The 20,902-nt window shown below is 48.1% G+C and overlaps 1 protein-coding gene and 1 pseudogene across 5 annotated transcripts in view; one reads left to right on the forward strand and one right to left on the reverse strand.

Annotated features, from left to right (window-relative positions):
• Positions 1-20,902, forward strand: part of LOC119437584 (bromodomain-containing protein 3) — a 184,625-nt gene that overhangs the window by 11,902 nt on the left and 151,821 nt on the right. The gene's annotated exons all lie outside the window — the stretch shown is intronic.
• LOC125942546 (uncharacterized) lies at positions 11,219-15,533 on the reverse strand (annotated as a pseudogene).

A 20,902-nucleotide genomic window follows, 5' to 3' on the forward strand; every position in this document is an offset into this window, starting at 1 on the left:
GTGGGAGCGCCATGCCTGAGCCCGATATTGTTGAAAAAGAATTTTGCAACTTCGACAGCCGTTGTACTGTACAGGGAATCAGTTTCTGCGTAACGGGTCAGATAGTCCGCGGCCACAACTATCCACTTTTTGCCTAAAGATTATGTTGGGAAGGGTCCAAGGAGGTCTATACTGACTTGTTGGAGTGGGGCTTTTGGTGGCTCTATTGGCTGGAGGAGGCCTGCCGGTTTTACAAATGGAGTCTTGTGCCTTTGACACTCGCGACAAGTCTTCACATAGTGCTGCACAAATGCTAATAACTTGGGCCAGTAGTAATTCAGACGAATCCTGGCGAATGTACGGCTCACACCCATGTGTCCAGATGAAGGTTCATCGTGACATGCATGCAAAATTTCGTCTCGCATAGCTGTGGGTATGACAAGTAGAAACTTTGTCTCTCTGTTCTCGAAGTTTCTCTTGTAGCGGACACTTCCTCGCAGACAGAACGAGGATAGCCCTCTAGAGAAAATATGCTTGAGTTGAACGTCTAGTCCCTCCAGGCGCTGTATAAGTGGTAGCAATTCCGGGTCATCTCGTTGTTGAGCGATTTGTGACGCGTCAACAATGCCAAAGATCGGGAAATCCTCTTCTTCTGACACAGTTGTCTCGACTGGTACGCATGAAAAGCAGCTGGCATCGCTGTGTTTCCTCCCGGATCGGTATACGACAGTAATATCGTGCTCTTGCAGCCTAAGGCTCCATCTTGCTAGTCGTCCGGATGGATCCTTGAGATTCGCCAGCCACCAAAGCGAATGGTGATCACTGACTGCTCTGAATGGTCTACCATAGAGGTAGGGTCGAAATTTACATATTGCCCAAATTACTGCAAGGCACTTTCTCAGTTGCCAAGTAGTTTGCCTCTGCTTTCGAGAGCTTGCGGCTGGCATAAGCAATTACTTTCTCCAGGCCGTTATTCCACCGCACTAGTATGGCACCGAGGCCGACGTTACTCTCACCCTATGAACTTCAGGGTTGGCTGTCTCATCAAAATGGGCAAGGATTGGAGAAGCTTGCAGGAGTTTCCTTAACTCGTCAAAGGCGTCTTGTTCGCTTTTCCACATGAAAGGTACATCTTCTCTTGTTAGTATTGTAAGGGGCTCAGCAATGTTTGAAAAGTTTTCCACAAATCTTCTGTAATATGCGCATAAACCCAAAAAACGTCGCATGACTTTTTGTCTGTGGGTGTCGGGAACCTCGCAACAGTTGCTGTCTTTTCAGGATCTGGGCGAACGCCTTCAGCACTGATAACGTGTTCGAGAAACCGAAGTTTATCGAAGCCGGAATTGACATTTTTCCAGCTTAATTGTCAAGTATGCTGTGCGAATAGCTTCTAATACTAGTCGAAGTCGCTCTAAATGTTGGTCAACACTAAATTGGTCAGTCGCTCCTGCTTGGGCCCGCATGGGCCTGCGGGCCTGCAGTATTTTGTAAATAAATAAATGTTGCGGAAAGTACGACCACATCATCCAAATACACTAAGCACGACTGCTATTTCAATCCTGCGAGCACAGTGCTAGAACGTCATTTGCTAGAACGTTGCAGGCGTGGAACAGAGGCCGAATGGAAACTCTTTAAATTCGTAGAGGCCATCAGGGGTTACGAATGCTGTCTTTTCACGGTCCCGCTCATCCACCTCTATTTGCCAATATCCACTCTTGAGATCCAGGGAGGAGAAAAACTTTGCACATCGGAGCCGATCTAACGTGTCGTCGATATGCGGAATGGGGGTATACATCCCCCTTAGTTAGTTGCACTGTTCAATTTACGGTAGTCGACGCAGAATCAAAGTGTGTTATCTTTTTTTTTTTAACGGAACACTCGGGAGATGCCCATGGACTGCTGGAAGGCTGAATAACGTCATCTGAAAGCATCTCCTCTACTTGCTTCTTGATCTCCCTTTTGGTGAAACTCGATACGGGTGCTGGCATACCGGTCTTGTGGCGTCCTCTGTTATGATTCTGTGCTTTGCAACAGACGTGCGCCGTACCTTCGATGAAGTAGAGAAGCAGTCAGAAAAATCCTTTATCAGGGCATGTATGAGGGAGGTCTGATAAGTACTTAGCCTTCAAAAGAAAAACGAAAATTTTGGAATGGTGTCGATTTATTTCTCAACATTTCCCTTTCAACTCTATACACTTGAACCAGCGATCCTCCAACTTCTTGATCCCGTCAGAAAAATACGTTTTCTCCTGAGCTGCAAAGTAGGCTTCTGTGGCGGCGATAACTTCTTCATTCGACTCAAACTTTTGTCCGGCGAGTAACTTTTTCAACTTGGGAAACAAGAAGTAATCACTCGGGGCCAAATCTGGAGAATACGCTGGATGGGGCACCACTTGTAGCCCAGTTCGACCAACTTGGCCGTGGCAATGGCGCAGGTGTGAGCTGGCGCGTTGTCATGGTGGAAGAGCACCTTTTTCTTCACTAAATGTGGTAGTCTTTTTTCGCAATTTGACGTCGAATCGGCCCAGTAATTCGGCGTAGTAGGGTCCTGTCACCGTTTTGCCCTTCTCAAGGTAGTCAACGATGATTGCACCTTGAGAATCCCAGAAAATGGTGGCCATCACCTTTCTGGCCGATGCGACAGTCTTTGCCTTCTTCAGAGCAGGTTCTCCGGGTGCAGTCCAATGTTTTGACTGTTCTTTGGTCTCTGGTGCGTACCAGTGGATCCATGTTTCGTCGACGGTCACAAAACGACGCAGGAACTCCTTCGGATTACGCTTAAACAGCTTCAAACACTGCTCTGAAGTGCTCTCACGGACGCGCTTGTTGTCCGGATTGAGCAAACGCGGCAGCCATCGCGCCGACAGCTTTCTCGTGCCCAAAATTTCATGCAGGATATGACCCACGCGGTCTTTTGAGATGCCTACAGTCTCTGCTATCTCGCGCACCTTCAGTCGGCGGTCTGCCAATACGAGGTGGTGGATTTTTGCCACGTTATCGGCCGTGGTAGCCGTTTGCGGGGCCCCTGGGCGAGGCTCATCAAAAACCGACGTGCGACCACGTTTAAACTCGTTGAACCAATTTTTGACGGTTGCCATCGAAGGAGAAGACTCACCGTAGACGGCATCCAGTCGCTCTTTGATTTCGCTGCGCGATTTCCCTTCCAAAAACAAGAATCGAATCAGCGACCGATATTGCTCTTTTTCCATTTTTTTAATGGACACACGAAAAATCACCTGCTTCCTCTTCCTCAAACGGCCAAAAACAATACCGCGAGCCCGATTCGACTGGACCTTTGCATGTGTCCCTCTAAGAGAGCGTACTCAACGTCAGCATATGTCTCATGCGATAGCATCGCGCTCTCGCTCTCGCGGTGAGGCTAAGTACTTGTCGGACCACCCTTGTATCCGTTTCTTTTGGGCTTCTGGGAGTCTTGGGTTGACGGTAATTGATCTCTCGACACTGCAGGTTCCTGGCAGAGCAGTTGACGTCGTTAGGTTGCATAATTCGGTCACATAACTCGTGGAAATAGGCAATAGCTGTTCCTTGATGTGTTGTAATTAATTTCCGAAATTCGTAAGTGCGACATTTGAACGGCCATTGCTTAAGTGAACAAGACCCTGAGCTACGCAAATATCTTTGTTCAAAAAGAGCTCTATGTTTCCATCTGCTATGCCTTCGCGGTCGCAAAATGTTTCATTCTCCACAAGAACCATTATACTGCAGCATGGTGGCACAGTTAAATCATCATCATCGACGCGCAATGCAGAAAGACGTCGCTCCTCCGATTCTTCCACAGGTATAGCTTGTTTTGTCAAGAAAGACACACTGCACCGACGTAGGTTAATTATGGCGCCATTAGCTTGTAGAAAATCCATTCCCAATATAAGTTCCCGTGAACATTCTGGCAGTACAGTCGAGTCAGAAATTAAGTGGAGCCTTTTATTGTAAGTCTTGCGGTGCATCGGCCAAGGGGCATAATAAGATGACCGCCTGCCGTGCATATCTGCGGTCCAGTCCACTGTGTCACAACTTTTTTCAGGTTCTTCGCCATCTTGAAGCTTATTACCGAATAATCAGCGCCGGTGTCGACTAAGGCATTCAGCTCGCATCCGTCTATCATCAACCGCAAATCTGATGTAATCATTTCGTTCCTGCACATGTTTACTGGAATTATCTCGTCATCGTACTGGAACCGTGTTGGAGGATCTTCGAAACTCTGGTTATCAGCGGCCTCACCTCCACAGGTCGCTTGCTTCAGTTTTCCTGGTGTGGGCTTGGTGAACGACGCCTAGACAATCTTGGAGACGCGCGTGGGCTAGGCGATCGGTAGCGCATGGGCGACAGCGACCGTGATTCATGTTGGCGAGGAGTAATGGGGCTTTGGCGCGTGGATAAGTATTCCTCGATTTCTACTGGCCGTTCACCGTTTCGGGGGCATGGTGCACTTAAGGGAAAACCTCTTAATCCAGCTTGAAGGTACGGACAGAACCTATACAGGTGACCCGCTTCTCCGCAGTGAAAACACAGAGGCCTGCGCTCCTGGTCACGCCAGACGTCACTTTTCCGGGGCCTTTGTTCCACAAAACGAGGTGCACTATGTGCTGGAGGCGGATAGGCAGCCGGTGGTTCCATCAGACGAGGTGCACTGTGTACTGTCGGCGGGTAGGGAACGGTCGTGGCAACTGCTCCACTACTGTGTACCGCAGGTTGCCTGAGTACGTCGGCGTACGTTGGGGTGCGCCGCATTGGCTGTGGCTCACGCTCTGGACTCCGTATGACCTGCCTCAGTTCGTCCCGGACAACGTCGACGATAGATAGTGCAGTTGGTGTCTGAGGTGTCTTCAACTTGTTGAGCTCTTCTCTGATCACTGACCGGATGAGCTCCCGCAGGGCTTCACGGTCATTCGGCACGCCTCCAGAGAAGGCATGGGCAGGTGCACAGCTTGCCTAAAGGTCGTATTGCCAAGCCCGCTGTTCCAGCGTCTTCTCGGTGGTCGTTGCTTCGGATCTGAACTCGGCGACCGTGCGCGGTGGATTGCGGACGAGAACTGCGAAGAGTTCTTTTTTTATTCCACACATGAGATGGCGCAGCTTCTTATCTTCACGCATGTTGGGATCAGCATGCTTAAACAGGCAGGACATGTCCTCGATGTACATCGCGACATTCTTGTTTGTGAGCTGGTTCCTAGCTTGAAGTGCAATTTCTGCCTTTTCTTTACGATCTGTGCTGGTGTATGTTGCTAGAAGTTGTCGAAATGTTTCCCGAGACTACATAGAGGGTTCGTGGTTTTCATACCACGTTTTTGCCGAGTCCTCCAAACCGAAATATATGTTATGGAGCTTCTGTCTCTCATCCCATTGATTAAAGCTCGCCACTCTCTCGAACAGTTCCAACCAGTCATCTTCGAACGAGTCGCCATGGAATTTTGGCGGCAAGCTTACGACCAGCTGTGCCGGTGTTACCTGGCTAGTCATTGTGACGGCGTCTGTTGTCTGAGTTTCCCTTGGCGTGAAGAGAAGAGGGCCGAATTCGGGCGAGTCACCTCGAAGATGGCGGCTGGTCTGCTGGTACACAGATGTCAATTCCACAGGATGGACTCCCTGGTGGTTGGGGCTATGCTGACTTTTCGACTTATACCCAGCACCTCCACCAGAAATGAAACGATTTGGAGGAACACAGGTTAACAAAACAATATTTATTAAGGGCAAACCTGTGTCCACGACTAAGTCACTGTGGTCGTGAAGAATCCCCGGCAGTCGCGTTCTAAAACTGGCGTCCAACTGTCTTCTTTCTTCTCGCGTGATATCGTGCGCATGGTACGTGTGATCTGGGTCCAACCGGGTGCTCATGCCACGAAGATCGCTGCCTGTTGCTGACTGAACAACACCATGGTACGGCGTGCAGTGTCCAATACGAAGGGCGCGCAACTTAAATGTGGCCAAGTTGTCGCGGCAATATTATAGTGTTCTGACGCGATATAGCTAAAAATGCGGGAGGCTGTACTGATTGCTCTCATGATCGAGCTATACTATTTTTGGGGTAAACTTTTAGCTCGTGACATGCGGCGTGCTTTTTTGTGCACCAACCGCAGCTCCTTCAGCAGAGGGCGGAAAAGAAGTGCCATCAGCCGAAACAAACATTCTGAAATCCAAGCCTATGCAAGCATGTTGGCACGAAATTTAATGCGTATAATACTCCTGTCACACGGGCACCTGCAAACTCCTTTGAACTCCATCGTCTTTATCTCGAAGGAGATGCGCTCGGTGTCACACGGTCTCCCTTTTGCCATGGAAGTTTAATGGAGCTTTTCGCGAAGGGAGTTCGGCAATGACCATTACGGCTGGACGGAGTACTCTCGTTCCCAGATAGCTATAGCTGCGAAGAAAACCACGTTAATAAAATTGTAACTGGCTCACTTACAAATTTTAGCATTATTATTTGTTTTGCCTTTGGTTTTACACCACGTAATTGGAGCTTTCAATTAGTTTTTAAGGACATGAGCGCCTCTACAGTAGCGCAACCAGGATATCTGCCAGGGGGGGGGGGGTTTACAGCCCCCCCCCCCCCCGAAACTCCCCCCGTCGGTGCGCCACTGAGCCTGTACTCTCTACACCATGCTTCGCCATCCCGCATGGGAAAGTGTCGTTCGGCCATTTCGTTTGTTTATCCGCGCGCGAGCTGCACGTATCGTACCGCAAAACTCTCTGGGCGAGAAACACCGCAATCAGCGATCCCGCCGCCTATACTTTAACTCATCATCATCAGCCTATATTTATGTCCACTGCAGGACGAAGGCCTCTCCCTGCGATCTCCAATTGCCCCTGTCTTGCGCTAGCGTATTCCAACTTGCGCCTGCGAATTTCCTAACCTCATCATCCCACCTGACTTTCTGCCGTCCTTGACTGCGCTTCCCTTCTCTTGGTGTCCATTCTATAGCCCTAATGGTCCACCGGTTATCGATCCTACGCATTACATGGCCTGCCCAGCTCCATTTCTTCCGCTTAATGTCAACTAGAATATTGTCTATCCCCATTTGTTCTCTGATCCACACCGCTCTCTTCCCGTCTCTTAACGTTAGGCCTAAGATTTTTCGTTCCATCGCTCTTTGTACGGTCCTTAAAGGGCAACTCCGGCGATTTTTTGACCATGTCGAGCTAATAAAATATTTAGGTTCCCGAGACCCTCCTGTGACGCACCTGATAGGAGAATTGTTCCGCAAAGTCGGAAAATAATTTTAAACAAGCAAAAAAGCGCAAAAACGAAACCGAAACCTGAGCAAGCAGCCGAGCGAACCTCTGCGTGTGACGTCACGAATGTATCCCCGGCGGGGAAGGCGTGTAACGCATGCCGGTTTCGCCCGCGGGGTGAACGAAACCGGCGAAGAGCAGACGCTCAGCTTATTCGAGACCGCGCCGGACCTTCGGGTGACATTGCATGTAAGCTGCACCACCTATTCGGATCTGTCAAACAGTGGCAGTTATGATTCAGAAGAATTCAATAGCCACGAATCACCGTCCTCCACCCCTAGAGCCAGCACCCATGCGCAACATATCGCCCTGCGACATGAAGACCAAGGGTAGCCCTAACCACTGATATACATGCTGCTTGCTATTTTAGGTGTTTTACCCCTCTCAGGGAACCGCTTCGCATGCTCACTGTAAGATGTGGAGCACGACTTTCCGCATTGTATCCCACAAGAACGCCGCTGACAGTCCAAAGCACCGACCGGTGCATTTGTTTACATCGGCAGGTACAGCGACCACTCGTACGTCGTTCGCTTGAGATAGCCGCTCATCGGTGACATCAATTAATGTCAGAACATATCAAAACGCGTCGATTTTGTGCATGTAAGCACCGTTACATCACTCTGGGTCGCGCTGATACGTGCGACCACGCACCTTCGGAAACAGCGAGCGGGAGACCGTATATAGTAGGGAAGCGTTGTGCAGCCTGCTTATTTATTCTTCGTATTCTCTTCATGCACACAATTAGTGTTCCGTAAAGTAGACATAGATTGGGACATTGCGCGTATGATCGTTCATTTAGAGAATGTATAGTTTTCTCGCGGAAACGCCGATGTCATGAAGTATGACATCGTTGGCAGCTGAACGAGACGGTTGTTTACGCATGCTGTATCGAAGGGGCCTCCGCTTGCTGCCCATTTGGGATACGAGGCAAACAGTGCACCTCGTAAGCTAAATAATGTCAGCATAACAATGGGTAATAATACACCCATGGATTTGCGTAGTCACATTTCATTTAGGGAAGCGCCGGCGAGTGCGACTGGCCGCATTCGAGAACGGCAACGTATACGGATGTTGATTACGCGTCGTGTTGTCGCTTTTAGCTTTTTGCGTGTGCACTGTACGAAATGAGGAATGGTTTATTTCAAATCCGTAGCAAAACTGAACTACAGAAGCAGCTTTCCTCATCCTAATAGCTTAATTAGCTTCATATCAGTGGGTCTGGTCCGCCAGCAGCAGACGCACGAACTTGGCCACTGTGATAGGCTTAACCTCGGTTGAACGCGATCGGCATCGGCTCAAACTGTGTTTGCGGATGGCGAGGGCTGAAGTTCGTACAGCCAACAACGCAACACCGCTTGCCACCCCGCATCACTTGCCCGTCCACAGGGAATGCAACTTCTCGCGACAGCAACATCTCGATCTCGCGCCAAGCGCTAGCTCACGATCGTCGACTCCTGCACGCTCTTGTTGCTGTCGTCTGCATGATCCCGGCATGCTTTGCGTGGACCATTCCTGACGTCATACACAATGTGGCCTATAACTGAGGAGGGGGTAAGGTAGGGTGCTCGAGGCAATAAATTAAATTCATTTGTAAAAAATCTGTGCAACTCTCAAGCCTGCTTTTTTTAGGACACGGCGGAGGTATTCAGAGGAACAGACCCAGCGAATTTCATCGACATCCGTTGACATAGAAAAATCGCCGGAGTTGCCCTTTAACTTGTTCTCGAGCTTCTTTGTTAACCTCCAAGTTTCTGCCCCATATGTTAGCACCGGTAGAATGCAATGATTGTACACTTTTCTTTTCAACGGCAGTGGTAAGCTCCCAGTCAGGATTTGGCAATGCCTGCCGTATGCACTCCAACTCAATTTTATTCTTCTGTAAATTTCTTTCTCATGATCAGGGTCCCCTGTGAGTAATTGACCTAGATTAACATATTCCTTTACAGACTCTAGAGGCTGACTGGCGATCCTGAATTCTTGTTCCCTTGCCAGGCTATTGAACATTATCTTTGTCTTCTGCATATTCATCTTCAACCCAGTTCTTGCACTTTCTCGATGAAGGTCCTCAATCTTTTGTTGTAATTCCTCTCCATTGTTGCTCAATAGGACAATGTCCTACCTTTAACTTTAAAGGTATACTGGTTAAGGTATGTGTTAAAGGTATAAAGGTTAAGGTATACTTTAACTACCTATACTTTACTTTAACGGCGACTATATATATGAAAAGTTGCACGGGGAAGTAAGCACAGCAGCGCCGTTTCTGTCCCATGCGGCGCCAATCGAAAGCTCGTACTGTGCCGTGTAGCACCGCCGCAACTCCACTGCCATAAATCTCCATTAGAGAGTTTCATGTTCAACGGAGTTCGTGGGTGCCCGTGTGACAGCGGTATAAGTCGTACAGTCGCCGACTGACTTTTCGGACTCGAAAAATTCGGACTTGTTGGATATTCTGGACTTCATAAATGCACCGTCAGGGTTCCCATAGAGCTAATGCATTTTTGCGACCAATTTTTCGGACGAATTTAGGCCCCAAAGTTTGATTTTCCGGACTAAATCCTCCGTTCTGAGCCACACTACCAGACCCGTCTGAAGGCCACTGTGTTGGATTTCCCCCTGGCTTGGCTTCCAGTGGCCCGCTCTATGGCCTCTAAGATTAGGAGGCGCATGTTATCAATAGAGAGTGCGCATCATCCTCTCGGAGGCCATGCCTGCTCCAAGGTACGCATGGTAGCGAAGGTGCCATTGAAGCCCATGCGTCTACATTTCGCGGGGCCAACTTCTCGGCCGTTGCAGTTCGAGGCTTGTTGTGCCAAGCAGTCTACTGCGTCAGCTCTCATCACATCTCAAATACTGAGCACACAGGAATACAAATGTAGCAAGTGAGAACATCCGCCACACATAATCTAACGTGTATTCTCCCATCCATATTTATAGGCCTCATTCTATAACTGCACACATTACACTGGCGAGCTTTGAGAACTTTGCATGAATTTAGAGCAATGGGTTCACCAAAATTTTGAATAAAGTAACATGGCCATTTGTCATTAGTACCAGCACACATCTGTTATTTTGGTGTTAAGGTAAACTCAACATTACATTGAAATCATTTGCAAAAACCACACTTTATTCTTCACTAACACAGCACATGTGCCACCTGTAGTTTTTCTCTGGTACTGAAGACTGCTAAAATGTGATATTTAGTGAAAAGGCAGTTAAAAAATAAAGTTATTGATCAAATCTCGCAAGGTTAACAGTATATATATATATATATATATATATATATATATATATATATATATATATATATATATATATATATAGCCATTACTTTTTCTGGCAACACATAAGAGAGTTCTGACAACATTGCAGTATTAAATACGATAAGTTCGGCATCTCAGCATGCATGCCGAGGAAGCCTGCACAGTTTTGTATTCATAATTATTCGTGGATGGAAGTAAGCAGCCTGCGACTTCATTTTCATATTCTAATGGAATTGTCTGTACTTTTTCAAATGTCTCCATTGGAGACGTTTTCGATGCGTAATTTTCAACAACTAGTGTTTTGCCCCGTGACATGCAGTCGCTCTTGAATCGCATGACCATAATTAACTTGGAACGGTATTTCAGCCTCGCCTTCGCGACCATTTGAATGGACCTTGCCTTTGCTTGCCAAAAACTCATTGAGAGAAGCTTTGCTTCTCTCAATGAGTTTTTAGTACAGGAGCTGTATACGGCTTATGAATTTACGGCGTGGCTTTACAAAAGAAGAGATTTTTTGTTAGCGATGGCTACTCTCTCTCGTGTTTCTAGGCGGCGGTTTGCATCTCTCGCATAGAAATGCATTCGCATGGCAATGAAAGTTCAGTATCTGGCACGCGCGCACATGTGCTCATCGCAACCTAGCCGAGCAAGACTGCACTTTTCTAGCTCATCCAGGGCTTTCCAAAATAGGTCAACGCAGAGACCTGCCTGATCAATGGAAAATGCTTGAGGCTCCCTTCCTTAAAGCTCCGATATGTTGTCAAGTATGCATCCGAATCAACTAGTGGAACAGTTAAGCTGATGTCATGCAGGCACAACTCGCACTCTGTGTGCTTGCTCATTTTGTGTATGTATGACATATCCATATAAGTAGTATTCGTGCATTTTGCTCAGTCACATTCAAGACTTCTAGGAACTGCTTCATGGTCTGGAAAAAAAAGTTTCAAATGTTCACGGTAATACGAAGCAAAACGACAGCATATGTAAGGTCAAGCAGGATGAGATTGGGCCACTTGCCTGTATCTGCTTGGAATGATGCCGGATTCCCCTGCATGGAAGCTTGACGTTGAGTGCATCGAAAACATATTCAGCATTCTTGTGAATGTCTGTCCCTTCAGAGTCTTTCAAGCCAGGGACTTTTGCTTCCCTATACACACGCAATCCAATTGATGTTCCACGGCTAAAGAGCTGTGCAAAAAAAAGAGTGATTGCATTTTTAAAAATTTACGAACAGAAAGGCAACGTGCTTGGACAGCATCAAGTTATACCTGTGTAGCCAGCTTGACGCTCATTTTGCGGAGGTTGTCAGGGGAAACATGTCCTTTGGTGAGTTTTGGCACAACACGTACGTGCTTATTTTTTTCTGTTTCGTATAGGGTCACGTAATGCTGAAAGTTGATTCGAAGGTCGCCAGCCTGGAAGTAATAAAAAGGAATAGTTAAACTGTTCGGAAAATTCACACATTTTTTCCTTACCATTCCGTATCCGTTCTTCCTCGGGTGGTTTCGTATGCACTTCACAATATGTGGGACATCACAAATGAAATAGATATTTTGTGACAGTTCCCATGGATGCTCAATGAAGTGGCATGTTGCATCCATTTTTCCTGACACTCCAAGCTGGCTCCACATGGACCTGTTGTTGCCAGCCCCATCACTGATCACAGCCAGCACTGGCTCATTGTTCTTGTGCAGTTCTAGGACGCTGCTCATTACCGGTTTTGCAATAACTTTTCCAGGAGCTGCTCCTTTTGTAGCAAAGCTTGCTGTTGGCTGCACCCAGTCCTCGAACAGTGGCACAAACATCAATACCAATGCATGATCAGCTAGATGATTTTGCATTTGGTACCATGACTTCACCATAGTCGATAAAGCCATCCATTCTGCATGAGGCCTTATTGAAGGAGAAGCCTCGCTTCAACTTTATCTCGTGAAGGAGCAATACACCTAGCTGTCTTAGGTGACTTTAGTTGCTGAAATGGCTTCTGACGCTGTTCAGTGCAACTTGGTTGAATCCATACTTGCAGGGTATTCCTGCTATTTGGCGAAGGCGAGCCTTTGATGGCAGATGGCAGTGGTAGCAGCTGCATATCAGCTAGTAAAGTGTAGGCCTTAGGGATTTGCAGTAACAAGCATGTCATCACCATATCGCCTCCCATTTTTGTACGTTGCTTTTGCAGCCATGAAAGCTGTCTTGAAAGCTAGTTGCTGCCTGGCTGGAAGAATGTGAAGAGAGCTGTCAATTGCCTTCCTCTTCACCAGAACGACTTCTTCCTTTAGTTTTTCTCTCCTTGAGGTTGCACGAATGGCTTTGCGACGCTGCAACTTCAAGCGAGCAGCTGTTTTTTCTTGCTACATTTTTGCTGCTTCGTCTGCTGCAAGAAAATCTTCTCGAGAGTCCGGCAGTGAGCACATGTAGCATTAACACTCAATACCGTGCATGTGTTCCGCCTCCACGTTTCACCATGCTTTGATGCCTCCACTGACGAAGAGATGTTGGGGTCAGCCCTTACACAGCTTCAGCTGTTCCACATATGGCAAGAGGCATGTGAAGTCTTCCATACACTTGATCTCGGTGGTCTGCTTCCCGGCGTACACACTGCGTGGCACAACTCCACCATCTGCGCTGACAATTAAATTAAGGCTGTCTGACAACACCACAGACATTTCTACTGGCGGGATATTCTTTCTTATCCCGAGCTTGTGCAAAAACGACCGTTACGTCAACAACGTCAAGGGACCAAGCTCGAATTTTTCGTCCCTCTTTCGCCATGCGACTGAGCACGTGAAACACATTCTCCACCGGCATGCTGTCATCGGTAGACAAGCTCGCTTCGTCGTCTGCAACTCCGACAGCAGCATCCACACACTCACCATGTTTCTTCTGCCGCTTTTGTTTTGCTGGTGATCGTCTGTGAACTGGTGCTTTGCGTTTCCGTGTGGGTTTCGAGCGATAACTTGGGAATTTCGGAAACAGGCGAGGCACGGCGTCTTCTTTCAATGTCCATTTGTTGTGCGGTATGACCACAATTTCACCACAAATGTTGTGTTCGAAGACCTTGAAAATGTCATCATTGATGAAGTGGAGGTCGCAGACGGAACACGAGCTTGAAAGCTTTCTGTCCAGCCAGCCGTGGTATGGCGCGCTCCCACTGTTGAAGGCGCTCAGCATTGCGAGGTGCCCTGAAGAAATGTCTCTTGTCGTCCACAGATCGCACGGAGTTGTAGCCGCTTTTACAGCCTGGAACGAAGCAGCGTGTCATAGTCCATGCAATTGGCAGCGCGATGCACAAACATTAAATACCGTGAGTGCGAGCACAAACGTGAGAAAACGACTACACACACAGCGGCCACCTGCCCAAAACGTGCTGCTACGCTGTGCTTTGCCAGCTAACTCCGTCGTGCGCACCCCCGAAAGGGGTCAGGTGGTGCTCCGCGGTTTGAGAACTGGAAAGAATTTGAGCGTTGTACAAAACGTACAAAACTGCGTCGACTACCTCAGCATTGTTGTTACTCTCTTGCATGAGGTCGTCCCGGTCCTCCAACTTCCACTCTTCAGTTTCCACCAATCCATCGAGCTTTGTTTTCAGCTCACTGACGTGCGACTGGCGAGAATCACTGGAGTCTTGCGTCTTAAAAGTAGTCCAGGAGGAAGACTGGTCTAGCACTGCTTTCTCCTTTCATATCTCGCAGTTCCCTAGCTTCGGTGGCTTCATCAAGCTATATACTATGAGCATCCGGTCGTTCTCGCAACCAGTCTGTCGAGCTTTACCAAAAAAACCTTTCTAGCAGGTCTTGGTTTAGCTTCCCGGTTAGTACGTACTTGAATCCACACTGGTTCAGTAGGTACTCCGAAATTTCTAGCATAGACAACATGGTGACTAGGAGGCCTTCTGCAGTCAACTGAATCAAGAACATGTCTTGTGAAATAGCTCCACTGTGGACATCCCATTCCCAGTCATCCAGCTAGTTTAAGGAATTCTCGATACACTCAATCTCTGCATCCAATGCACAGACCCTCTTTAGGATGCCGCCTGTTCGCCTCAAAGGGGTCGTTCATCTGTTCGGTGAATGCAGTGGTGCCTGCGGTAGTGTTTGTGTACAGTATGTTAACTTCAGTGTAGTACTTCAGTGCGGAAGCCATAGATGAGCTCCATATGTGATGGGTAAGTATGGTGATGCGATACTTTAGAGCAAACTTTCAAGCCTCCTGCATTCTTGCAGTCCTCTTTGTAGACAGCTACATACATAGCAAGACCAGTGCACCCACTGTCCGTTCACTTTCAGGGAGCACTGCTTGAGGAGCCTGTTACAAACGCACTTTACAAGCTGTGGTACACCTTCCTTGCATCATTCATTGGGTGTTCAAAGGCGTTACACCGAGTTTGCCATCAATGCCGAGTTCCGTCCACATCCTCCTGTTTGTGCTCGCTCCATCGCAAACAATGCCATCCACGATCGCACCTGAATTCTCTAGCAGTATGATAGCCTGCAGCACCAACTGGCTTAGCACTGTTCCCTTCGTTGGTCCTCGTGAGGCAAACACGCCAACTGGTTAAGTGTAGCTTTCCCCAAAGGGGATAAACAAAGACAAGCGCATCATTGGCCAGTCCGGTAGTATCAGCACTACTTTCGGCGTGGTTTCCTCCGTGACCGTGGTCAACAAGGCCGGTGTATGCAAGCGTTTCGGAATTGATGCACTTCCATTCTCGGACCTGTATCTCGTCGAAAAGGAGCACCTTTTGAAACTTGGGTTTGGGCTCCAGTTTTTCCTTCAGCGCGGTGAAAAAATCTGCATCAAAGCCACACTTCATTGTTTGGGTAGCTAGTCATTTATACCATTGTATACCAGTGAACCATTGTATAATAACGAGTGTAGTGTATATTGATGCCTTTTGCCCCCCCCCCCCCCTCCCCCTTTATGTAATACCCTGAAAGGGGTCTTTAAGGGACAATAAATGATTATGATGATGTATTTCGTGATCGTCCCGACGCAGGGTAATGGTAGCATATTGTCTCTCAGAAATCGGTATCCGGATGGCGGCCGCATTTCGAAAACACCCGTGTACTTAGATTTAGGTGCACATTAAAGGACCCCAGGTGGTCCAAATTTCCGGAGTCCCCACTACGGCGTGCCTCATAATCAGAACTGGTTTTGGCACGTAAAACCCCATAATTTAATTTTTTTTTAATTTTTGGCGTGCGGATGTGTAGAAGCAGATAGAGCAGAAGCCAGTCTTCCCTGCTTCACCGTGACCTTTGCAGCTGCTAAACACTCCATCAAAAGCACAGTGATTCTGTGGAAAGCCAGCTTTTTTTTGCCACATCCAGAACTTGATAGTCGGCAAGCGATTTGATTTTCTCCTTGCTCGCTTCAAGAGCGGCTTTCAGTGTATAGTTTCTTTTCATGAGGCTTTTCGTTTTGCGCTACAATGCAGCACGGTATTTCCTAAATAACTCTAATTTCGGCCTGTAAGGCAAACTGGGGCCACTGAAACGAAACCTAACAGCCGTCTGGACTCGTCAAGAAGTAGAGGACACCTGTTGTCTCCAGAACCCTGTCCCGTCACACGAGGCACACTCTAACTGAATGCCTGGGAACATTTCTCGCGCAGGACCTCCATGACAAACGACTTGCTTATCGAATGCCCCAAGCATGTCCATAATATCTTTTGTCTGCTGGGTTTCACACTGTACTCCAACTATGCTGCTTACTTCGTGCCCGAGAACACGTTTCGTTGTTCTGTATCCCTCTCGGCATGCCGCCAATTCCATGATTTTGAGTGCGAAGGCGGTAGATGCTGCTGACGCTTTCGCCATTTTAACAAAACAAAGGCATTCCACACCTTCCACGCTGATGTAGTGGTAGTTCCATGCATGGCTCGGCATCGGTAACCGATTTTCACTTGACAGATGTTGTAGCCAGCTTGCTACAGTGGACGAAGCGCATGCCTCTATTCTCTGCAATGGCACGTCTGCAGCAGCAGAAGTACTTGCGTCGTAACTTGGCTGCAGTGGAGAGTTTGTGCGCAAATGACTCGAAGGCTCAGAGCCACGTTTGCACACGTTTTTCCCGACCGAGCTCACCTGGAAGTCCGCAGATGTTTGGAGGTTGTTACTGTCTTCGACGACACATTCTGACTCGGAACAAGTACTGTCCACCTTCACGCGTTTGGCGCTGCTTTCACCGGTAATATTAGTGATCTTCCGGTCCGCTCTTGGTTTCTTTGCTGGGCACAAGCCAGGTGATACTTTCGGAAAAACACAAGGTACCACCCCCGGGAGCAGCTTTGGCTTTTTCGGCTGGTCAAGGACGACTGCGCCTCCAAGCTCAGCGTAGTATTTACGCCTGCGGACCATTTCAATGGGGAAATGCTTTTCGCAGACGTAATCGCGGGCTGTCAGTTCGCGGTCCTCTCTTCCAATAGCTCTCGCCCATTCTCTGAAGGCCATTTGGAGCTTTGAAAGTTCGAAGTTTTCAGCGCCGGACTTATATCCGCTATCCGCTCTTGCAGTTCTTGACGAAACATTGGCGCCCCATTTTCAAAAATCGGTGAACTCTTAGGTTTCTGAACACTTGCATCTTAAAGGATCCGAGCAGTGAACGCAGAACTGACAAAGCGGTGATTCTCACTGCTCACTCTGCTCTGCCGTATGCTCCACCGTGGTTGCTCATTGGCTATGGTGTTGGGCTGCTGAGCACGAGGTCGCGGGATCGAATCCCGGCCACGGCGGCCGCATTTCGATGGGGGCGAAATGCAAAAACACCCGTGTACTTAGATTTAGGTGCACGTTAAAGAACCCCAGGTGGTCAAAGTTTCCGCAGTCCCCCACTACGGCGTGCCTCATAATCAATCGCATTGCGATTTTGGCACGTAAAACCCCATAATTAAATTTTTTTGCTATGCTGTTCCGTCTGTCCACGTCTGTCCAAACGTGCTGCAGAAATATTAAATTTTGTTTCCCCGCACGGTACCTATGTATCGCGTACTCTGATCGGCACTTTTTATGGCGCATTATAATAAAGATGAATTCTCGTTTTACGTTACGCCAAAAATTTGAAAAAGCACCAAGTACAGTTTTTTATACGCGCATGGGTACGATTGCAGATCATCTGCCCTTTCAAGAGTGCTAGTTGCTTGCGTTATTGTCGCATAAGAACCATCTGATACTACGTACAAATATTGAAACAAATATTTATACCAGAACGGTCTACATGTATTTTATTCTTTAAGCGCAAACCGCCCTGCGCAAAACTTTATGGGCAGTATCCGACAATCCAGCGCAAGCGGTCAGTAGCAGACGATGCCTCGGAGTCTAGTACACTCTACCTCGGAGACCGTGGCCATCATGGCGGTCATGTCGGAAGGAGCTTTTGTTTTTTTCCTCCGCGCGCGCGCCGCTCCGACTGCCGCTGTGACTGCAAGGGAACTAGTTCCCTCCGTTGCCGCAAGGGGCGCTGCGCCGTCACCACTGTAAATTACAATAGGTACGAAGTGGTGAGAGGGATTTGGAAAGGGGTGATGGTCCCTAGTTTGACTTTCGGCAATGCGGTCCTGTGCATGAGATCAGAGGTTCGAGCAAGGTTGGAAGTTAAGCAGCGAGGGGTAGGTAGACTGGCTCTGGGAGCACACGGAAATACACCAAATCAGGGGGTACAGGGTGACATGGGATGGACGTCATTCGAGGGCAGGGAAGCCAGCAGCAAGATAGAATTTGAGGAGCGATTGAGAGAGATGGCAGAAAAGCGGTGGGCAAGGAGAGTTTTCAGTTATTTGTACATGAGGAATGTTGATACAAAATGGAGGAAGCCAGTGACCAGAAAACTGTCAATCAAATATTTGGACTGCAGGAGGGGTGCAAACCAGGAAACAGCGGTTAAGAAAAAGGTTAAGGAAACAGAGAGGGGTCTGTGGAAAACAGGGATGCAGACGAAATCAGCACTGGGCACATACCGAACTTTCAAGCAAGAAATTGCCAAAGAAAATATCTACGATAATTCTAGGGGAAGCTCTTTGTTGTTTGAAGCCAGGACGGGAGTATTGCGGACTAAGATGTACCGAGTCAAGTACCAAGGTATAGACACGTTGTGCTAGCAGTGCGTGTGGAGAAGAAGAGGAAACGGCTGAACACCTCATACTTTTCTGTAAGGGGCTTAACCCTACAGTGCAAGGCAACGGGGCTGATTTTTTCAAAGCATTGGGGTTTAGGGACAGTGAAGGCAAAATAGACTTTAAGCGGATAGAAATAACCAAGCAGAGGTTATCTGATTGGTGGATAAAATTAAGGCAGGGGTGAAATTTCACCCACCACAAAGTACAAATTATGTTAATGGTCATGGCTAGGTGGCGTATGCCACCGCCCGATTTAAAGGGTTCAGCCTCATCCATCCATCCATCCATCCATCCATGTACGATAACACAAAGGGCAGTGCCTTGCTATTTGAGGCTCGAGCCGGTTGCCTAAGGACGAAAACATATCGGAACAAATATTCGAAACTAGATGAGACATGTGTATGCTGCAGTAAAGATCCAGAGACCACTCAGCACATCCTAATGGAATGCGACGGGATCCACCCAGCGAGAACCGTAGGTAACGTGCAACTCCCAGAAGCGCTTGGGTTTAAAGTGGAGGGAAACATCAACAGATCAGCCGTAGAGATAAGCAAGAGACGATTAGAGTACTGGTGGAAAAAAAGTAGGGAAAGATGGATACGACCTGATCTTTTAAAATCATAGGCAGCGGTACAAGGTAAATTTTTGAAAAAGGTATACAAACATGTGTAGTATACCTGATTAAATCAAGCAGGCTAGGTGACTATTTGTCGCCACCCCGTTTCAAAGGGGATGCCAATAAATCATCATCATCATCATCATCATCATCAGCGCGTCTCGCGCCGGCCCAGAGTTCCGCCTCCTGTAATTCTTTCTCCTGGCAAAGCGCTGCTCCCAGGCCACGGTCACTCGCGTCACATTGGATGACGAAGCCCTTTGAGAGAGTCTGCGCAACACTCGATCCATAGCAATCCAGAAAAACAGTACGGAGCGTTTTTCAAGCTTTAACATTACCGGACGAAACTTCGTTCCCAGATGAAAGCAGTGTAGCGACTGGCGCGTCAGGGGGACCTGCCAAAAACCCCGATCAAGATCCAGTGTACATTGAGTCTCTGTATGGGATACGTCTGGTCCACAGTGACTCCGGTAATCCACGCATGGCCGAGGGTCTTTGCCCGGTGCCTCTACGAGAATTAATCGCGAGGTGTAGTCACTCTCGCAGGGAATAGCCACTCGCACAGGCGCCTGACCTCTGTATCCATAATCTGCCTCGGGGATGCGCGGCTTGCTCCGAATGGGCTGATCATTTGACAGTTTCATGTCATGCTCAACTACTGTAGTTCTCCCTGGCCTATTGGAAAACACTGTCTCAAAATTCTGAACCACAGTCTTTAGGTCATTTTTCTGCTCTTCATCAAGACCTTGGTCCCTGCCTATCTGCTCTTGGGTATTGCAGTTTTACAGGGCAAAGAGCCAGTGCTGATGCACAAAGGTTATTTATCATGTTGGTTTGCCATCCACAGCAAATACGCAGGATGCCCAATGTAGGCCTAGCATAGTAGACTTGAAATACATGGCTTTTCTATGCATTGCCAGTGGGTATGATCACTATTGGTGCTCGTATATTTCGGGGTGGCATAATTGGACGTACATTGTGGCACTCCCGCGCCATATTCACCAAACAAGATTTCCTGCACCAACCTGTTAAAACAATTTTGCGCGGAAGGGCTCAAAGATGAGCAACTCTGCAATACGTGTGGGCCTGTTGTGGTCTACAGACATGCATCACATGTATGACTAAAGTGCCTTAGTAATTTCAAGTTCATGTTATTTATATGTTCCTGACCTATAATTCTACTCCGCTGCTGAGCACGAGGTAACGGGATCGAATCCCGGTCGCGGCGGCCGCATTTCGATGGAGGCGAAATGCAAAAAAACGCCCGTGACACGGTTGCAACAGCTGCGCCAAAACCGTGATATATGTCGAAATTGCGCCACGCTGCGCCAAAACACCCTACCAGCCGCGAAATTTCTCGGTTACAATGACATTGTGATGCTCTTTTAATGGACTGTGGGACTCGTAACGCCTTTGCTTGCCGTGAAGCGTAACAAGTCCAGGCTGACCGACTTCTGGGTAAGCTCAAGCTTGCCGACTTTGTCATAAACATACAATGAAATTCAGATAATTGAAACTGCTTCATTGCGACGGAGCATGTGCCGCGAAGCGAGTTTTTCGCGATCGGACGGGCACGCGCTTTGAGTTGGGCGTCGGCCGCAATGCACGCAAAATGCTGTAACTGCGGCGCGAAATGCATTTTCTCGTAAAGTTGACACTTCATTGACCGCCTTCAGTACGTCT

The sequence above is a fragment of the Dermacentor silvarum genome, chromosome 1 (assembly GCF_013339745.2).
Source record: "Dermacentor silvarum isolate Dsil-2018 chromosome 1, BIME_Dsil_1.4, whole genome shotgun sequence".
Taxonomy (NCBI): Eukaryota; Metazoa; Arthropoda; class Arachnida; order Ixodida; family Ixodidae; genus Dermacentor; species Dermacentor silvarum.